Source organism: Temnothorax americanus, unplaced genomic scaffold, assembly GCF_048541705.1.
Source record: "Temnothorax americanus isolate GAGA-0224 unplaced genomic scaffold, ASM4854170v1 Scaffold5, whole genome shotgun sequence".
NCBI lineage: Eukaryota > Metazoa > Arthropoda > Insecta > Hymenoptera > Formicidae > Temnothorax > Temnothorax americanus.
The window spans coordinates 3,553,609-3,574,287 of record NW_027509657.1 but is presented as its reverse complement, the minus strand read 5'-3'; the positions used below and the strand labels follow the sequence as shown (position 1 = coordinate 3,574,287).

Below are 20,679 nucleotides of genomic sequence, written 5' to 3'. Positions count from 1 at the left end.
CATTGTTCGATATAGTGTCCTAGCTTCGCGTGTCACAAAGTCGTCAGCAATTACCGAGGACTAAAGCAGAAAGTCGTGCAGACATTTGCACGAAAATAGATTATTGGAAAACCGTTCAAGAGCGCTTAAGAATTTCGGCGGGCACCGCATGGTGTACGATGAGTAAAACGAAGATGGCGAGGTGGCACGATAACGGTTGTGAGAAAATTCCGCAACCTAGTGTGTAGTTTAGGCGGAGGCGGCGGAGGATAACGTGAGGATGGATGCTTTAAAATTTGCCATGCCCTAAGATGCGGGAATAACTTACGTGAAACAGGACTACAGTTGTAGCTATATTATCTGTACAGAGCAAAGGCCAAGAGCGCTGTAATTGATATTAATACATTAGGATTCTCATGAAAAGGATTTCCTTAGGGGATGTTTGAGTGATTAAATGAAAGAAAGTTATAAACATATGGGGTGTGTGTATCTCGGAAATAGATTTAATATAATAATATAAATGTTATTAAAGTAATTGTCAGAAGTATGCGTGTCTAGCACAATCAGCTATTACTTATAGTAAGTTCTCAAAACGGTTATTTTATTTCGAACAAGCTCCCTTAAAGAAAATTATCTTTTTAGGAATATATTATATATTGTGCACTAATATAATTAAGATATATTTTATTTTTATATCGCGCGATGTATAGATACGCTCTGCATTATTTTACGATTTATATTTTTGCGTGAAACATCTTTTATATATATCGATACCTACATATAATTATATTAAATGCGTAAAAACATAATTATATTAAATTTACGTCGACTTAAGGCCATTGCACGTAACAAAGTTTTAGTCATAATCGTAAGGCCGTAAGAAAATAGACCAATCACACTCGATTATTCTTTGAGCTCAAGGAGAAAAATCGACTGTGATTGGTCTATTTTCTTACGGCCTTATACGATTATGACTAAAACTTTGTTACGTGCAATGGCCTTTACAAGTACAATAATGGAAAACGGTGCTGAATAGCAGAAGCATACTTGGAAAACGTTTTTTTTTCGTGCAAGGATGCCTCTTATTGCTCCGTTGAAGGGGTGCTCACGTCCCCTCCATCCCGCGGACTCTCTCGTTCGCATTATGATAGGCAGTAATTACGCGCGGCATTAATTAGCCGTTTGATATATGGCTTTAACGTGGCGGAGGTAGCGAGGAGGGCCCGCGGTACACGGATCATTAAGTGCACGTACATATACGCACCGCCGTAGTTGCATCCATGCGCGTCTATCGCGTAACCCGTAACACGTTGCAATATCCTTGCAACTGTTTGTAATACGTGCGTATGTGCGTGGATATGTGCGCGAATACGCGCGCGGGTAAAATTACGGAAATTACGTCAGAATTCCATGGCGTTCCGCGGTACTCGAGTTAAGTCGAATTTAACTCTATAGGAATTCCTTCGATTACGTGCGCCATCAAATGGCATTTTTTATGTTTGGGAATATTAGAAGAGCCTCGAATCACCTCGAATTAAAAGTTTTTTCGTGATTTAAACTCATGTGTTTTAAACTGCATTTACTGCAGGTAAAACATTTTAATTCGTAGATGTAAAAATTAAAAGTGAAAGAGAACTAAAGTTTAACGCAATACTAATGGTAAAGTACGAATGTTCTTCTCTTTTAGCAAGTTATGTAAGACAACGAATGTTGAAGGAAATCCGTAGACAATAAAGGTAAAACGCATTTTCGCGCCAAAGGAAGCAAATTAAAAATGTAGCCGTCGGCTCTTGACGGTGAAACCCTCGTGTTTTCTCCCTCGTTCCGTTTGCTCGCCATCGCGCACGCGAGACATTTTTCACGCCCGCGTCTTCGCCCTTTTCGTTCCGCGGACTCCCTACCTCGATCCACCGCTTCGTGCACCTTTTTCTTCCTCTTTCCTCGTTCATCCTTCGTTGAAGCGCGCCGCGCGAGAGCTGTAAACAACTTGGCTGCCCTCCTGGAAACATCCCCATAAAGTATGTTTTATCTATCGTAAATCGATGGAGCGGCGTATTTCACCGACGCGCTGTTATACAATGCGGCTCAATTAATGCCAAACCGTTGCCCTGATTTATTTCTTAACTCGGCCGCGCCGCTGCCGCCGCCGCAGCCGCCGACGCGCGGCTACATCGCGATAATCGCCATTCCGTATACGGTATACGATCGACCGTGAATACTTGCTGTGCTCTTAAGGGTCGTATAGTAGTTTCTCGATTTACGCGGTAAACAGTTTATCCCCGGTAACAGTTTAAACAGTTTAAACCCGACGATGTTGAGGCGTCGTGTCGAAGCATTCCTGTCCGCACGTCGATCACTTGCAATGAAGAACTTATGCTAATGTCTCTCTGCACGTTACTCCTGATCCTTCAATCATAGTTAAAAATTGATAGAGAGTCGATGGCATAGAACTAACACACGGGATAAAGTTTTGTAAGTGCATTAAGCGATTGATTTTTTAATATTTATTCTATTATTATATTTTGTTAATAATATCGAAATCAATCTGGATAAGTTTTAATGAGTCTGGAATTAGTCAATTAAGTTTGCACTTATTCTACTCCGAAGATTTTACTTAATATTTTATTATTATATATTTTACTAAATAATATTTTATTATTTACTATGAACATGTCGATTTAGTTTTTAATTCAGTGCAGGCATTAGGAACGATGAATGTGCCTCGCCGGTTGAGTTTCTTTCAGATGCGCTTCTTGCGTTACTCGGGTCGTCACGAGTTACAAAGCAAGAAGTCGAGAAAGATGCCCGCAGCTAACGCGTCTGCGAAATTTGAGCCGCGAAATGCGCGAACGGCAAGAACGAGGACCGTCACCGCCTACTTCGGCTTCGCAGAATCCGACAAACAATGAGACGATACTCGGAACGGACGGTATTCCTTCAATAGCGAGACTGCGGGTCTGGCTTCCGACGTTGCATTAGTTTCCATTATTCCGACCATTGTTCGGCGTAGCACCCCTCCCCCCCCACGTGTCTCCGCCAGCCCTTTCTCAGCTTCCGGTGGTTGCGCGACCTGCAAGACGACGACTCGGAAGTCTTTGAGGTTCTCAGAAAGCCAAGCCGTGCAAAGATAACCGAATGCGCAACGTAGCGCTGACGACTTAAGCAGCTTGTACACGCCTCGTCTTAATTTCATTTTAATACCTTGTCACATGTGACATCCGAACTGAAACAAATTGCTTATCGCAGGCACTCTGGAAGTTGAGAATGTGTGTGTGTGCCAGAATAATTACTTTACGTTTGCATCTTTTAAATGAAAACTGCATGAAAAGATAATTTGAAACCCTATTCTCGTATTGTATAGATTCTTCCAATCGCCTTTAATTTTCGGAGTGAATTCGATAAAGCCACTGTGCCTGCCCCCCCCCCCATAACTTTCCCGACATCTCGCGGACTTTCGGCGCGATAACACCTAAACGCATCGGCCGCAGTGAACCACAGCCTCGGATGCAACCGCGAGCAATCGCCTTAACCACATTCCGCACCGAACGCGTTTCCGACGGTTCTCGCGGGTGGCTTCCATGGGCAATGTCAGTCGCAGGCGGCGGTTATGGCGCCGTGACGTCTTCCTCGCGGATGCGAGAATGCACAGACGTGGCTTTCGTGCGATAATAACTCACGAGTGACGCGGCGTTACCTATTCCCGCAACAATCCCGCCGTCTGCGAGAGAGATTAATTTAATTCACCGCGGATAACGTTGCGGAAACGCGCCGCTTTTCTCTTCGAAGAAGAAGGACGGGGAATGGAGGAGAAGAAGGAGATGGAGGAAGTCCGATCGTTACGTCGCGACACGATCAGGACAAATACGTCAGATGTCTGCCGTACCGAGAAGTGATCAATTATTCCATAAGCTATAAATATGTTATTTCTGCAGGGGCAGGTTGATTCTTAAGAAGAATCCCGAATATACGATCTCACAAGCCAAAGACTAACTAAATACGAAAATACCAAAATAACACAAAAGTAACTTTAAAAAATTTAAGTTGACTGCTATAAAAGAATGGCCCGTTTGTTATTTAATTTTAATCCAAAATTTACCTAGTAGAGCAAAAATAAAATTTGATTAAACGTTTTACTAAATAAATTTGATTGAATTTACGGATAATTCCATGAATACAAAAATTGGCCACTGTTAGATTGCAAAGATATATATATATATATATATATATATATATATATATATTATAAATTACGAATGTACTTTTTTGTTAATGAAAAGTAATCGTTTTAATAACTAGTATTTAAATACATATCCAAATTAAACTTCGAAATATCTTGAGCAAATTTTTAGAATTTTTTCCAACAAGCACACAGTTAGTTAAAAATGCAGCTGCCTGATACTCGTATCCGGTCTCTCAATTATGCACGTAGCAGGTCGATGAAAGGGTATCGGAAAAATTCGAATAGCTCACGGACTCCGCATCGCATCCAAGAATTAATCGAAGGTGAATGTACTCGAACTCGAATATTCCGCAGGATCGCGCTCGATTGTTATCAACAACAGGAACAACAAACGCTTTGCGCGTTACGATCATTGGCAATTGCGTGGCGATAGCATTGGTCCTTAATCTCGATCGGAAATCTTCCTTTTCTTTCTTCGTCCTCTTCCGTCTCTTCCTAGTCGGTGGTGTTCACTAAAAACATTTCTTTCCTCGCGATCGGGCCGAGAGGGGGAGAGCTGCGTGGGAAATCGCGGACGGCCGGTAATTTCTCCGGCCTGATTCTGCCGGCGCGGCGGTGCGCACGGATTATCTACAGCATCCCGGCTCGAGATATATAGACACGTTACGCCGCACTCGCGTATACCACGAGAATCGTGCTCGCGTTCCCGCCACGGCTTTACGACATCCGCGTCCGCGGGAGTCCTGTTGTGCGAGCAGGAAAGAGAGGATTATCGTCGCGAGTTTCCGCGGATTCAATAGAACGCGCAATCAAACGAGCCAAAATCGCTGAAAGCGACGCGGGGTCCCATCTTTTCAGGAAAAGCGAAAAGATCGCGCGTTACGCATGAATTCATAAAACGGAGTGATTACGATTGAAAAAGGTAGCCTCGAATAAAAAAATTAAGCGAAACGAAATTAGGTGATGTATGGAAAAAATTAATTTGCGACAATGAACGACGATGCAAACGCGTGGGAATAGTCATGCTAAGCATAATGCAGCTAGCCGATGGTTGGATTCGGCACCGCTTTTCGGTCTCTCACTCCGTCCTCGTCACTTTTTCGCGAAAACCCTCTCGCTGGATGGAAGGTCACGATCTCGGCGAACCGGAGGATTGGTATCCCGCTGTTGCTGCACGCTCGAGAAGGTGTCTCGTATCTACGTCCATCGCTAAACAGCCCGAGCGTGAAATCAGACCAGCGATCTCCCGCTCGCTCGCCTTCTCTTCCTCCCTTTCTGCGTTTCTTCTCCTCTACCTTCGCAAGCCCGTTCTTTCTGATCCCTTTCTTTCTCTCTCTTTCTCTTGCTCTTTAATTTTCACTGCAAACTCCGGAACGATCGCCATTATCCGTACCGAGACGATCCTGGGCGCTCGTCGAAAATCGCATTTCGGAGGTCAGCCTCCACGGAGGGAAAATGGAGCTTACGGCTTACGGCAACGAAATAAAAAGAAAGATTTCCTTCGACATTCTCGGTAATACCTAGCGCAAATGTATGCCGCACAGATTACACGGTGTTATTCATAACTCGAATCTTATAATCTTTACATTTTGTTTCGTCGATGTACTTTGGAAGTTGATATTGACGTTCAGTTAATTAAAAAATTTGATTGAAGGTAATTTTATTTTTCGTGAACTTGTAATATTGAATGTTCAATATTTTTATACATATATACGTTTCTATTTAAAAAAATTTCAAACTATGTGAAAATAAAATTTGAAAAGAATGAATTGTGAAATATGAACTGCAATCGAGACGGATCACACGCAGTTAGCTGCCTCGCAAGAGAATTTCACGATGCATATAACGGCGATGGAATACCACGTCGGTGGTTTCTTGGCGATTTAAATGCCTCGGTACCGGTACACCACCACCTCCGGCGTTTCGGGCGTCAAGTCGAATCAATATTTGCCGAGATTCATTCGCGCGTCGAACAAGAGGCGGATGAGGGGGGTGGAGGAAGAAGGGCGGAGGGGGAACAAGGCGTGCAGGGAGCTCGCGAATCGCACTCCAGGCGCGACTAACCGGATATCGGAAAGCCGGTGGTAATTCGATTCCCACGTGTACCGGGCGCGGTGTACCCTCGGAAAAATTATTCCGGGTACGTTGCCGCCCAACGAAGATCGAGGGGCAAACAGCAAGCGCGGTGACGATGCGACGTTTCACTTTTCTCTCTCCTCTCCCTCTCTCTTTTTCTCTCTCTCTTTCTCGCGACAGACTTCATAAAAAAGCATCGTCGTCTCCTTGGGGCCCCGCGTCGTTCGTCGTATGACGAGCAAGCGTCACGTTTGCGGCAAACGACGCGCATGGCGCAGCTGGAGTCTCCGCATAGAGACCCTACGTGCGCTACGCCCTATCGCGCCATATGCGTTGCACCTTTCTCCCCGTTTCTCCTCCCGCGTCGTTGCGCTGCATCCCTCACGCTCGCGCCGTAAAGCCACATAATACTCTTCGGATCCTGGGGGGTACCGCCGAACGGGCGAATGGGACACGTTCGCGGAACGCGTAGCCCGCAATTGTCGCGGCTATACGAGGCAGCTATTCGTGTCCTTTTCTCTTTTTCTCTCTTTCTCTCTCCCTCTCTCTCTCTCTCTCTCTCTCTCTCTCTCTTTCTTTTTCTGTCCTTTTCACTCTTTCTGTCTGTCTGTGCTGATACTGCTGATACAAATGCGTCGCATGTACGGAGACGTGGGAACGCGCACGTGTGTGCATCCGCGTATATACCGCGTCTTAGAGGTAAGGAAACCCAGAGGACACAGTCGGCGATTTCGACTTGCTTTCGTCGAAAGTTGACAATCGTTACGCAATAGTTTTCTTTTTATTAATTTTTTGTTCTTGGGTTTCATTAAAATTTTACAGGATGTTACGTGCGTACATACGAATAATGTTACCATTAATTTTTAAATCGATGATTTTTTTTGTGTCTTTAAAGACGAAGGACATCTTTCCTGTATCCAGTGCATCCCGATGAGTATCGCGGCCTGGTATCGCAAGTACTTACATGCATCCACGTTCTACGAGCATGTATTAAGCGGAGAGGTAAGAGACGTTTGCGGGACACGGAGAAAAGTCTTGTTGTCTCTCTCGCGCTCCGCCTTCCTCTCTCTGTCCCTCGTTCGGTCTCGTTTGCTCTCAAACCGGGGGAGGTACAGGAGTAAGGCAGGGTAGATAACCCTGCATCCTAGTGCTAAGATAACCTGACTTGACCCGCGGGTCCTCCTTGCTGAATAATTACGGGGAAGCCCTGCGTCTCTCTCGCTTGCGTCATCTCTCCCTTGCTCTTCGCCGCCTCTTACTCTCGCCCACCCACCTCCTCCCTTCTGTCCCCTTTCTTAGTGCACGAAGGCAGCGGGAGACCTGAACCTGGTGGCTCTTAGCGATGGTATCGACCTGCGGAGAGTCTTTGCCTTCCCCCCCTTAGCCCTCCTCTTTCCAAACCGAGAGTCGACCCTCTGCCCACTTCCACCTCCTTCTCTTGCTTTCTGCACCGCCGCCTCGTCCTTCGCCCGCCGCTGCATCACGGCCCTCGTCCGTCCCCCTTGGGCATTCTAACGCCCGCCACGGCAAGGGTTGCTCCGTGACTGCTCCTTAGGTCCGCAGAATCGAAGGCAGAAGCAATAGAAGGAGATGGTGGCGGCAACGCGACGCTTGCGATGCGGCGGAAGCGTTAGCGTACCTATGTGTGCGTGTGTGTGTGTGTGTGTGTATGTGTTTGTACATATCTCGTTGGTGGGGGCAGGTGGAGAGAACGACCCCGGGCCCGCGCAACCTGGCCCAAGCTAGGCCAGTCTGACCCAAGTCACGAACACGCACGACCGTGGATAGATCGTGCCGAGCTTAGTCCTGACTAACTCGGCCCGCCTCCAGGGGCGGATGGTCGTTCTGCTATTCTGCTCTCACTCGTTTCCTCGTACGAGCACCACGCGGATTACCACCGCTGCCTGCGTGGCTCTCTTTTACCCCCCACCCTAAGATCGTTCTTATCGTTTTCCCGCGCCCGCCACTGCGAACCAATGAGAACAGCCAGCGTTCTTCATCCGCGTCCCCTAATGAATACTATTCGAACACCGGTCAATTAAACGTAGACAGTGCATCTTAATTGAATCATTCAGGCATTATTTTACGCTCGATATTGGTCTATTTGATAGAAATGGTCTATTTGAAGGAACTACCTACACAGATATATAATTTATGTACCTTGAAAATACTTGAGTATCACAATTAATCGATTTGCTCAATAATTGATTTTATATTAGTAAAAGATTTCTTTATATGTTCGCTGATGCGGGAAATGGTTGCCTATTTAAACAGAGAAATCACTGTCTGATTAGCGTTTATTAATAACACATCCAATTCTATAGTAATCAGTAATCACATATTAATTTATTAATCTACGCGAATAGTTTTTGGCATTGCTATTCTTTCCAGTTTGTTTTTCTCTTCGCAGACGAAGCATATATACATAACTACAGTCTTGTTAATCACGAAAGGAACTAATTTCCCTCGAAACGCCGCGTTTCCTCTGAATAACTCGTCATTAGTTCACGCACTTAAGCGGCGCAATTAAGCGAGTATCAGGCTATGTGTCCCGATCCATCCGGTTCTCGCGCGAGCGAGTTTTCCCGCGCCGCGGCTTTCATGTTTATCGCACATTTAACGTCGAATACAACGTCTGTCGCTGAATATCGCGTGCGCACCGCCGGCGGCCGAATAAATACTTAATTCCAGCGTTATGCGAGCACCGAGCGCTTAAGTACACAGTCGCGGCCGCGACCGCGGCCGTTTCTTCGCGCTCGTTGCTGCGGATAATCGCGCGTGCCGCTAGCACCGGCTAGCTCTAATCCGCCCCTGTTCGACATCATGCTCGAACCGGGCCGTATTCGTGCCGTTCCCCCCGTTGCTTCGTGATCGTGCATTCGTTCACGGACAGCGTAACCCCCTTCGGCCGCGGATGGCGGAACGGCGAACTCGATAATATGCACTTACTTGGACGTGCATCGGCCCTCGCTGCATGGTCAGGCAGTGCGCCGTTTTAAACGAAACCCGCGTGACCTTTTTCTCTTTTTCGCGCTCTCTCTCCTCTCTCTTCTCTTCTATGGATTTGCTGTGTATACAGTAGCGCACCCTCATTGATTGCTTCCGTTTCGTGCACCGACAAGGCCTCTTTCCGTATTCCGAACTACTAATTTTTTAACACCGAGCCATCATCCTAAACCTCTCAAACACGACACACGGCCGTACTTACTTAATATACAGCGTTAAAAAATGCAAATTTATTAAAAAATGACGTAATTTTTTGAGGAGAGGATTACCTAACTACTTCTGAGAGCCTTTCCTGCATCGAACACTGTTGATATATAATGCAGATGTGAGTGGAGCATTTCCATAATACGTAGAAAAAGTCGATTGCGGAAGTGTGCCATGCAGTACGCCGCCATTTTGAACAATTATGACTAATGAAAATATTTTTTTTATAGTTAAGTATGTGTACAGTAAAGTGGTTTATGTTTTTTTTTTTTTTTAATAAAGCTATTCATTTGCGCACAAAAAATTCCCAAACTTAGATATAACTTTTGGGTCTCAGGGGTGGCGTTACCCCTTAAATAACTTTAAGAAATTTATAGAAGCTACGAAGAATCTAAGTGAACGTTTCGTTTTATGTGTGAATACGATTAAATTATATAAATTATGTAACTTACTAACGATTTTTGGTCGCTGATTTTTCTTTTTTCACATATTGCAGTAGAATTAAATACATATATATATGTATATGTACTTAATAGCGTTTATTTGCTCCGTACCATGTGATGCACACGGTGGGCCAGCGATACACGAGCAAAGGTACATGCCACGCTTAGTGGTCTCATCTTCTTGCTTTTCTTTGTCTTTTTGCGCCCTATTACGAAAGCACGTCCTTCCCAACGAGTCTGCCTCTCTTTCCCTTCCTCGCCCTTTTTTTCTCTCTCTCTCTCCCTTTTGACCCCCGGCATCCCCCCTTTCTCCGCGCGTGACACGAGACCTCGTTATGATGACCCCGGCTCGAAACGTTCACGGAGGCCCTATCTATCGCATCGAGAGCCGATCCCTGTTTACCTTCGGTCTCAATGACCGACTCCGTACGAGCGTATTATCCCCCCCGCTTTTCCCCACTTTTGTTCGCCATAGACTCCGCTATTTTTTCAGCTTAGTAAACTCGTTGCTCTCGCAGAAACATTTTCTTCCATGCGAACGATACTTAACGAATATCGATTCCGGAATTCGATCATTCTTGTATCTTATCCTCGCACGTTGTCCATTTATCTCTCGACTTGATGGTTGATCTTTAATGTATGATGACTTAACATTTTTTTTACTCTATAATTTATATATGTTAAATAAATCATATATAAATATCTTTTCTATTATTAATCTTGTAGCTTCTCACGAGTTTATTAGCACTTTCTTCCGTTCGTCTATCATTTTGTAGTTAACTGAGCAACGACACTTTAAATAAAATTAGACAAGCTGGGTAAATTAAATATTTATTTAAAAAAAAAAAATTTAACGATAATGGAAACGAGAGAAAAAAGGTAGTTATTTCTATATAGAAGTAGGTTAAGAGCTGATATATTAATAATATCTTATATTGTTTTTGTTTTAAAGTAGATGAGAGCGATATAGCGGAGGAAAGCGACCTGAAGAAGACACTATAATGAATAGCGATCATAACATGTAACTATAATTTGTCACTTGCGGGGAAAAAGGTCAAGTGCAAGTAGACTTGCTTGTTAAGAAATTCGGCTCGATAATTTTTGACAAGCTTGCCGATCGTACCGCGTGCGTAGTAATATGTAAATATGGGGAATGTTTGCGTTATTTAAATGCGTACGCGCGGCGCGCCGCGGCGCGCCGTAACAAGATTAAGATTTACGACGTTACACCGGTACGCGAACTTATGAAACATCGTTGCGCTCGTAATGCGGCAGCCAACTATACGCAAACTTGCCACCCTTGATATTTCATGCCCTGTTATTACGCACGCAAGATTGCGCACATTGTAGGTAACATGCAAATCCTCATGCATCCGGCCCGAAGGAAATGAATAAGCCTAGCCAGTAATCGGCATTCCCTATTTAGATAAGCTCACGATTTCATTCCGACTGTTTTCGCCAAGGAGAATAATCGTCCGATATCGTACCCCGTCATCTCACGCGATCGCCTATACCGCGATAAATTGCAACGATTATTTAAGTTGTCCGTATGCAGAAGCGGTATAAATTCAAAAATCATATTTCCTTTTACCTTTACGTGTCGGCCGTCCGGCTATAGCATCGCAACGGGTCGGTACCGGCAAGTTTTTAACGTGGGACCAAAATGTTTCATATTTCATTTTGAGTAAACGCAGTTGCCGCATCAATTGTGGTCATTAATAACATCCGCGAAACGATATTAACAATTGTTTGTCCAAAATTTATAAACCGCATGTCTACGGATTAATTTTTTTTCCACGGCACACACATACGTACTTATATATGCACAAATACACACATTATAGAGGGAGAACCCGCGAATAATATAATATTCAAATATTTGTTATTGCCGCGTTTGCTCCCGGTATTACATGCCATTATCCAATTTCGAAGTTCCCTGCGGATTTTATACAACGCGCTCGTTATTTTCGTACAAAGCGTATCAACGTATTTCATTCGTTTGGAAGCAGCGATCGTTAATTGTCTCGCCAATAATAACGAGACCGCGATCCTCCAAGTTCTTACGGATAGGGATATTATACGTCCTCCGAGATCACGGCGCTGTTCAATTTCCGTCTTATTGATATCCCCTATTAACCGTTCGCCGCGACGATTACACTTAAGAGGAGAAAAAGAACTGCCGTCTAATTAAGCGCGCTAATGGAACCCGTTCGCTCCAGGTGGGAGCTACCGTTGCATCGTAGCGTCAAAGTGCAAACATTAAATATGCCGCGGACGATTTTTAAGGACGCGATACGGCGCCGGGCTTACGCTGTTAATGGAAGGATAAGAGGACGAGGTGAGCCGGGGCGGTGCGGCGCGGCGCGGCGCGGGGATGGCGCAGCGAGGAGGCTGCGACAGGGGGTGGCGTTGAAGGATGCGAGAGGACACGAGTATGAAAAGGGCGAAAGGGTCGAGGATTGGAAGTGCACGAAGTGTAGGGTTGACGCGCGCGTGAGGGGGCTGGCGAGGGTTGAAGAGCGGTTTAACGCGTTTCCGCGGTAGAGCGGTTTAACGCGCACATACGGCGCCGCCGTGTGTACGTATGCATGTACGTATGCGTGTGTGTAGTATCTATGCCGTGTGTACGGATGCGTAGAGCGCACGGCTGTGGGTGTTAATGCATACGTATGGTATACGCGCGCCGTGTACGCGGCACCGTATGCTACACGGTAAAATCGTTGCAACCCTTTCTATCGCGTTTCAAACTGCGCTGATATTATTTTCAACAAACTTTCCAGTTAGACGATCCGGTTAGAAAGGCGCGAGATTAATCGCCGTATTGTCCGATTCCGTCGTCTTCGTCGTCGACGAGATAATTCTATGACTCTCGTGAACGTCATAATGTCGAGCGTGTGGAAATTTCGTGGAAAACTGAAGGTCGTCGTGAATTATGCATACGGCTTTACGAATCGCGTATCGAAAATCGATACACAGTTCGTTTGTCATCGTAATATATATATATATATATATAAAAATTACACTCTACGGATTCTCTTTCTCTCTCCCATTTACCTGTGCCTGCACAATGTATGTATTTTTATCTCATTCGACACCGATGTTTACAATTTTCGAATCATCCGTGCAACAAGCCTTAATGAAAATACGGAGATTCTCTTGTTTCATACTCGTTTATTACACATGCGAAAGGCTCGCTCACATCCCTGCAAATTTGCCGGCGAGATTAGAGTACCTAATAAGTTTTCGCACGGACAGGAACACGTGTAACCCCATAACGAAGAAAGCTTTCTTGATTATACATCCTCTCTCTATATAAGCTTTTCTTAGTTACACAGAAAGGAAGAGAGAAAGAGAGAGAAGGAGAAAGAGCTTTCTCGATTGTACGTTGTAACCAACCTTTCTTGGTTATGCAAAAAGCCCGCCTTGATTACGCGTCGTAATCAAGAAACCTCTTCTGATTGTGCTAGTGAACGTATTTACGTCCTCCTACCTTGCTTCTTCCGCGTTATTCCTCCCAACACGAGGCCGACGTTATCTCGGAGATATTTTCTGAAAGTGAAAATATCACCATTACGTCATCAGGGGATAGTTGCTGCGATAACGTTCCAGAAATCTTCCGATCCGCGCGAATAAAAGACTTTCATCGCAAAATCTATATTTGTCCAAACTGTCTTCAATGCGATCTTCATTAGAAAATTTTGATTTTTATATGGGTAACAGAATTACACAGTTACGGAAATTTTTTTATCGTTAAATTCTACGCTATAAGGTATCATAAAAATGCGCGAATTGCTTCCTCGTATATCAACATTACACGCCGTAGTAGCGTGTATGGGCTGCGTAATGAAATGCTAAACGCACAGCGGGGGGTGTGGCGGCAGCGTAAAGAATGATCGTGTAAAACTTTCGTGACGACTTGTGCGCGCGCGACGTCGCGCCGCATTATCAGCGACACGATTGTAATGCAGATTCGCGTCGGACTAATTGCTATAGAAATCGCTTATACACCTGACGCTTTTGCGAGAGAGCTTACTTACATACTTCTTGTCTCTCTTTCTCTCTCGCAATAGAAGAAGAGGAAAAGTATCTTGGCTTTTAAAAGCTTCTATCAAGCTGGCGCTGTTTTTCTAATATCTAATAAGAAAGTTGCTTTCGACTCGGTCAAGTCAAAGAGTATAGTGAATTTGTAAATTTATCAACTTTCTCCCGGATGTAGTAACAGCCGTCTGACACAACATTGCGGCCGGACCTGTACGCACCTTTGTATACGCGCCGTGTTTCGCGTGCGTGAGAGCGTGTGAAGTACGCGCGCGCGTGCATACGTGTAGTCGACGCGGCGTGTCGAGCTCGAACTCGGAGCGTATATATGCATATCCCGCACGGGAAGGAGCCCCCGTATCTCACCGGTCAGAGCCACTTAATTGACACGCGGCGGGTCCCTAACACGTCGCGACCCCCCATTCGGCACCCTACTTCTCTCTCCCTCCGTTTCTTCCGTCTCCCTCGTCCTGTCTCTCCATTTCACGCTACTCGCGTCTCTTTCTCTCTTTCTACCCTCTCTCTGCCCCGCGCTTGGAATCACGGATCCGCATCTGTATAGCGCCCGCGCTGGTCGCACACCGGCCGCCGCCGATTTCGCGTTGTCGTCGGTCCAATCATGGAAATGGAAATACTTCATACGCGCGTGTAACGTCGCGCCGCGCCACGCCGCGCGGATATGTCGCTATAATTAACGGCTGGCGGATATTGCCTCGCGCACACACGATCACTGCGTTCTATCGCCGCGAGACTCCATTCATTTGAGATCGCTCGATAAGAGTTCACGGCTGTACCAAATAGAATAAACCCTGGAAACTTTCGGCTTCCCGATAATTGATCACCGTGCCTCTATGAGGTAATTATTGCTTTCATTATGAACAGAAATGATTAAGAACGTTTCTCATCTTATTAGATTATTGTCCACGGATCGATATTTATGATTCGATGCTCTTTTAACATGAATCACGTTTATGGTATAACGGGCGAATACAATTGAAAACTTCTCTATTTCACGGAGAAGATTAGCCTCAACTCTTTAATAGTCCTCCTGTTAGTTATATTAATTATGTAATATACGTAAATATGTAATATGTAATATATATTATACTAATGGTAGTACAGTTTTTTTCCAATTCTAAAATTATTTTATAAATATTTAATTTTGTTATTACACGATTTGTCGGCGAGAAAAATATATGGCAGCTACTTTATTTAGAGCATAATCCAGCTTTTATATTCGAAAACAATTTTAATTAATAATTCTAATTTCTACATATTTTTGGCACGTAGCGGTAAAATGGTTAAAATGGGAAGGAGAAAAATGGATATTTTTGTACATCATTTTATTTATGCATGATATTCAACGTGCAATCGCTTTTAATCTTGGAACACTCAGATTTATTGGAACAGGAATTATGCACGGAAGAATTATAGACGAAGGGAATATCCAATCGAACACGACTAAATGGAGATTCGCTTTCATCAGCAATTTAAAGGCTTAGCTCGAGCTCAAGACTAACTTTTTCCGCTATAACGTATACTGAGAAAACAACGTACGCGCATAAAAGTTTTTTCGTTATTTAAGTAACGAGAACAAGGAGATGACAGAGTTTGATTTGTCACGGGTATTCTCATCGAACCTTTACTGAAAGGAAGAATTTTCAACGATTCCCTTATAAACTTACGAATTTCACGAACTCGCCATTACGAATTATTTAAGTATGGATAATTTTCTGTCGGAGTTACGCGTTTTTCACTTAATACGCGCATTATGTCGTAACGCATAGCCCGTAATGGTACTGCTATAGGACTGTGACGATGCATTTTCGATATAGCTGCGCTGCGTCTTTTTGTATCCGTTATCCTTTTTGGACGGGGGGGCATCGAGTGTCTAACGTGCGGATGCCTCGAAGCGCAGCCATAGAGAGATCGTTGCGCCCGTAAAGGTATCTGCTGAGACGAAACGATTTGCCATATAACTGGTGGCGCGTAAACGCGTTTTACCGATACCGCACCTCTCTCGAGCGCGTTATGCGACACGCTTCGCTCTTCGGCGTTAGGCTCGACACGCGCAATCGGCGTAATTGCGACCGACTCGAACTTTCGCCTCCTAGCGTGCCGGCTATATTAATCTCCCTCGTTTGACACTCGTCCTTGGTTAAAAATTGCAAAGGTCAATCCGCGCACGCGGTAGATCGAGCGGGCGTGCGCATCGCGCGATAGCGAAGTTTCTCTCTCGTAAGGTAAGAGGGATGTATTCTCGCGTGCTTCGCGAAGCACGATTAAATATTATTAAGAGCGATTAAACATGGTGAAGTATCGTAAAGTAGAGCAGCATGAAATTAAGATATCAGATCAATTTTTGCCAGGTTGAAGATGCCGGAACGATAATGAGATGATGTAATTAATCTGCTGCTGGAACTTTGTCTGTATACTCTCTCTTTTCTCTTTGGTTTCGGAAACGATTAAAAGACGAATGCTCCTCTAGCAGCGATTATTCTTCACGATTGGGTCAAAGAGACGATCGAGGAGCTGGCGATATTTATTTATCTACGTCGCTCCAATCTCCGTTCTAGGGTTCGATTTACGTCCCTCGATCGTGATCTCGTCCACGTCGACGAAAGATCGCGCCGCAATGACGCGGAAGACGTGGACTTCACGTGGCAGTTATACTAAAAGAGTGAGAGAGAGAGAGAGAGAGAGAGAGAGAGAGAGAGAGAGAGAGAGAGAGAGAAGAGAGCGAAACGGTACCACGTCCAACTCGTAGACGAAGCGGGATCGCCAAGGGGGATGGCGAAGTTACGGGGAACGGAGGAAAAGGGGACGAAGGGTTATACGAAGGTCCGATGGTATATATAAGCTTCTTACTTGGCATCGACCAAAAAAAGGAGAGCAAGAAGAAAAGCAGGAGGAGAAGGAGGAAGAAGAAGAGGAGATCCGGGGAGAAAGGCAAGATAGGCAAGCGGTCGGTTGGCCGAGCGAGAGGAGCACGAAGAACTGGAAGAGAAGGAGAAAGAGAAAGAGAGAGGAAGAGAGATGAAGACAGAGGGAAAGAGTGCAGGGAGACGGAGGGAGGGGATAGTTTGCTCTGGATTCCAAGCGTGACCCCGTGCTGACCCGGCGAGAACATCTCCTCGCGCATCTTTCTCTCTCCGTCACTCGCACAGCGGGCACACGTGCGTGTGCACGTCCACGTTTGCATCGCTCCTCTACCTCCCTCCTTCTTATCCCGTTTGCCCTCCGCAATTATATTCCCCCTTTGCCACCCCCGTCGCTCGCGCGACCGTACTGTGCTATCTTATCTCACGCGCCGCACGTATAAGTACGTCTCTACGTACGTGGTGGATGCGAGAAGCACGCGGACGTGAGTTACCTCGCGCAAGTATGCGCGCGCGCGTGATGTACGCGCATATATACATTCGTCGCTTTGACGTCGTTCGTGAACGATTCCGATGGACAAAGTGCGCTTCTGCAGATTTGATTTGACACGTGTAACTCCTTCCCGCGAATTCAGTCGATTTTTCATACATCGTTTATCTCATTTTTAATTAGAGAAACAACGAAAATATGATAAAGTTTTGCGTTCATCCGTCCCTTCGTCCGGATGTGATTCGTCGTTCCTGACGAATCACATTCTTCGTGATCGATATTATGCTGTATCTATGCAACGCTTCTGAATCTCACTGATCTTTGTACCAATCTCTTTGTTTGAAAGTACATTATCATAGTTTACTTATTTCCGGCAAACAATGTTCTCCGATATACGTACTAGTCATCTGTATCTCGTACGCCGCGATGAGGGCACGATGCTGCCGGTTCGCGAGGTCGATATCACGGGGTATTCGCAGTGGATATAGCAAGCGGGGCCCTTTAATTGACTGTAATTTGCGTGCGCTGAGGTACGCGATATACCAGAAGACTGTAAACAACCGGCTCTCTCTCAGCTAGATGCGAGAGCAAAGAGAGAGAGAGAGAGAGAGAAAGAGTAAGAGAGAGAGGAGAGAGAGAGGTAGAGCTACGCGAGTCGGCGGAGGTCGGCAACCCCGAGCAGTTGAGCGCGCGCCACGTTGAGGAATCGTAACCGGTGTTAGTTAAGACAAGGGTAACCTTAACCCTGGAATATCGCTCGGCTTTAATTCCCGTACGTGCACCTCCACGGCTGCGCCAGATCTTACGTATGCCGTGTAGCCGACACAACTGATTGCCCCGCGATCAAACGTCTTATCTCTCTCTTCGTTCTCTCGCAACGACGACAACGGTGCTCTGATTTTCGTACTATCAACCGTAGGATGTGTCACCTATTTTCATATTTGACCATAAGCATCAAGGATCTCATGTAGAGACTATCACGGTTCAACTAGATATTAATTTATTTCGAATTTTTTACAAATATGAAGTTTATATAGGTAATACAATTGAAGATGAAAATTATTCTCATTTCCTTTCAAACACTATCGGGATAAACCTAATTAATTATATTAATTAACTCGATATATTTTTTAAGTTATTACTTATACTTGGAAGTACCATTCTTGTTGAATTTTTAATCGCATTCTTTAAATCGAGTAGGTTTTAGAAGAAACAGATTAAAAATCAAGTTAGAATTGTGTATTTCTAAAAAATTTATTTTCTTATATTTATGATTAATAGTTAAAATACATAAAATGTGCTTATTCCAAATATAATTAAAGAAGTAATGAATGAAGAATTATATACATATAGTGCTGAGCTAAATTTTATTTTCTATATAATATGTTCGCGATTGATATATTAGTCCATTACCATTACAATTTTACGAGTTTATAAATCTGCACGGTATATGTATACTTAACAATAAATGGATCGAAACGTGTCGCGTCACATCGCTAAAAGTTAGCAGACCAAATATATTTCATTAACAGCATCCGATTTTTAATCGAGCGTATAACGAATCATGAATTGGCAAAGGTATACGCGAAAATAATCACGGTATACGAATCTGATGAAAGAAAAACATTATAAGAAATCCGTTATTGGTTTGATCGCGCACGATTCGTCGAAAATCGCGCGAGCGTTACAACTACATCGGTCCGCCGCGATGTAACTGGATTAATACACGCGGCGGAAATTTAATTACTCGCCGTATTCGCGAGAACGAGTCTCGCCGTTATCCGATATTCGTTCGAGCTCATATACATACATCCACGATGAAAATTTGGGTCAAAACGTTCGGAAATAGAAGCCATGCTTTGGGATGCGTCCGTCCTGCGATTTATCGGCAAAAGCATTTAATAATCAGAGGCTGTATTTTAGGTTTATTTCCGGCGGAATCGATGTCACAATCTGATGTATATGCGATACCATCGAATCGGCAAGGAGATATTGGATTTCTTAAACGACTGAACAGTGAACTGTAATACTGAAATATTTTTAAATTTGGCACTAATTTAATTTTTAATTTTATTTGACTTAATTTGATTGAGTTTAATGTAACGTAATTGAAGTTAATTTAATACAATTTTTACTTCATATTAGTTAAATTACTACAACAAAATAATTATTATTATATACTAAAATTGTGAGAACGTAAATTTAAATTGCGAAATAATTACTTTGATAGCGAGCAAGAAATTACAAGTATAGCCACGAGAAACGGAGATAGATTTTATATAGTATATTGTCAAATTTAGCGTTAACTATTGATGGCGCATCACAAGTTAAACTCGAAATCCGTTCGACCATTGTGTTCGTAGTGCTACTCACGGGGTTGCTGCCGATAACCGATTTTTCGTGATGCCCCAACATCGCACAGAGGGAACGGTGACGGGGAAGAGAGAGACGGTAATCTATCGGGCGGAGAACGTGACGGGGATAGCCTGGCATTTGTTAGGAGTCAGGAAGACGGAGGAAAAACAGACTATCCCGGGTCGTGCCCCTTAAAGGGGGTCTATTAATGTCGGTCGCATTTTTCCGGCCGCCTAATCACAGGGTTCCCGAGGGATCGGTCGGTGCCCACCCCACCTCCGCATCCCCTGTCGAGGTTTTTCGCAGCGTTTCCGCTACTTTGAGCGACTCGAACAATTTCCGGGCGCGACGGAATCGCGCGCCTCCATCGCTTCTCCCGCTCTTCGTCCGAAGACCAGGATGCTTTTTGCTGGTTCTTTGACGAGCCACCTTCGACGAATTACCTTCGACGAGCTTACATGTAACTCTCTCCTTTATCTCCCTCTCCTCATCGCTTTTTTTCACTCTCTTCATAGGCTAAATTTAATTTTGTATATTTCGAGAAATACATAAAAAAAGATAATAATGAATGTATTAAAACTAAAATATTTAAACAAATATTTAAACAATATTGATATTTTAAATATTTATTGGATTTTAATTTGATATCCAGCGATAGTACAATAATACAATAATTTTTAATTCGTTTAAATTGTCTTCTAAATTCAGCGTCATTAAATAGTGCCTAATTTAATTTGACAGTGAAAGAGTTATATATTCTCGATATTATTAGGATTATATTTATTTTCAGAGAAATGTTAATTTTACAATAAGAGCAAATAAAACGGAACATTTTTGCGTAGATTTATTACAAGCGTCGAGGTGCTTTTTGCTGGTCTTCAGCGAACTACTTTTTGGCATACTTGTGTGTGAAGGTGGTTAAATTCCAAACTTTCATATTTGAGAAATAATACGCGTAAATGGAAAGCACTCATTGCGTGCGCGTTAAAATAATAAACTGTTTTTAAAAAAACTGTTAAAAATGTATAT

The 20,679-nt window shown here is 44.0% G+C and overlaps 1 protein-coding gene across 1 annotated transcript in view; it reads right to left on the bottom strand.

Moving 5' to 3' along the window:
- Mrpl52 (mitochondrial ribosomal protein L52) overlaps positions 1–19,072 on the bottom strand; it is a 245,962-nt gene extending 226,890 nt beyond the window's left edge. The window contains exon 1 of the mRNA XM_077418434.1: positions 19,063–19,072. The gene's annotated coding sequence lies outside the window, so the exon portion shown is untranslated. The remainder of the gene's footprint in view (positions 1–19,062) is intronic.
- Between the last annotated feature and the right edge of the window lie 1,607 nt (positions 19,073–20,679).